Here is a 1,171-nt window from a genome sequence, read left to right as displayed (position 1 = left end):
ATACTATATAATTTTTGTTAGTTTTTGTTTTCTCTTTTTTGAGACAAGGTCTTGCTGTCTCACCCAGGCTGGAGTGCAGTGGCACAATCACAGCTCACTGCAGCCTTGAGCTCCTGGACTCCCAAGTAGCTGGGATTTCAGGTATGCACCATCACGCCTGGCTAAAGGCGTTTCACTACATTGTCCAAGCTGGCCTTGAACTCCTAGGCTCAAGCGATTCTCCTGCCTTGACCTCCCAAAGTGCTGGGATTACAGGTGTAAGCCAGTGCACCCGGCCTTGGCTGGGCTTTCTTTGTGATTAGATATTGGGGTTGGGGTTGGGGCTTGCATAGTTTGAACTTCCTGCTGGCACCAAGGAGGAAACATTCATACTTTCTTGTTAGCATGCCCAGATGAGAGGGAGAAAGAGAAAGGGGTGGGGGCTTGAAAGCTGTCAGCAACCATCCAAAATGGAATCAGACTATCGCACTTGTAATCACGTGACTGACTTTATCAGGATGGGAGTCAAGTTGGTAAATGATTTATTTTTGTTAAAAAGTTGTGAACAAGTAAAGTAAACATTATTCTGGGTGTTCCACAGAGATGGCTGGAGCTGTGTGGATGGGCGTAAATGGCTAATGTCCAGCGGCCATCGATGTCAAGTATCCACGCACCTGGCCTGAGTGGATCCCTCTGCCTTTCAGAGGTGAGTGCCAGGGAATGGAAGTCTACATGAACTCAGCACAGCCCTACAAGGACTGTTATTTCCCTCATAAAGTCCTAAAATACCGGAAATATGGCAGATGGGGTCTAGACCAGGGATTCTGACCCTTACAGACTCGACACATAGTTACTCTTTTAAACAACTCTATTGAAATATAATTCACATAGCGTACAATTTACACTTTTAAGTGTACAATTCAGTGGTTTTTTTATTATATTAACTAACTTGTATATCCATTGCCACAGTCAGTCTTCGAGTGTTTTCATCACCCCTGAAAAAGAAAACCCATACCATTAGCAGTTACTCCCCCATCTTTCCCATCCCTTCCAGCCCTAGCTAATCACTAATCTACTTTCTGTCTTGATAGATTTGCCTATTATGGACATTTCATGTAAATAGCCTACAATATGTGGTCTTTTGTATGTGACTTCTTACTCTTAGGAAAATGTTTCATGTTGTAGCATGGAT

At 43.6% G+C, this 1,171-nt stretch overlaps 1 protein-coding gene across 4 annotated transcripts in view; it reads left to right on the top strand.

Moving 5' to 3' along the window:
* Positions 1-1,171, top strand: part of ZNF329 (zinc finger protein 329) — a 23,013-nt gene that overhangs the window by 7,646 nt on the left and 14,196 nt on the right. Inside the window, exons 1-2 of one of the 4 annotated variants that reach the window (XM_011979731.1) lie at positions 49-141; positions 581-685. The exons of 2 other annotated variants lie outside the window; for them this stretch is intronic. The gene's annotated coding sequence lies outside the window, so the exon portion shown is untranslated. Of the gene's footprint in view, positions 1-48; positions 142-580; positions 686-1,171 lie in introns of those variants that run through there. One more of the 4 variants, XM_011979730.1, reaches the window with a different exon arrangement.

The sequence above is a fragment of the Mandrillus leucophaeus genome, unplaced genomic scaffold (genome assembly GCF_000951045.1).
Source record: "Mandrillus leucophaeus isolate KB7577 unplaced genomic scaffold, Mleu.le_1.0 Scaffold205, whole genome shotgun sequence".
NCBI lineage: Eukaryota > Metazoa > Chordata > Mammalia > Primates > Cercopithecidae > Mandrillus > Mandrillus leucophaeus.
The sequence above is the reverse complement of the archived record's forward strand: the minus strand, read 5'-3'. Positions and strand labels throughout refer to the sequence as shown.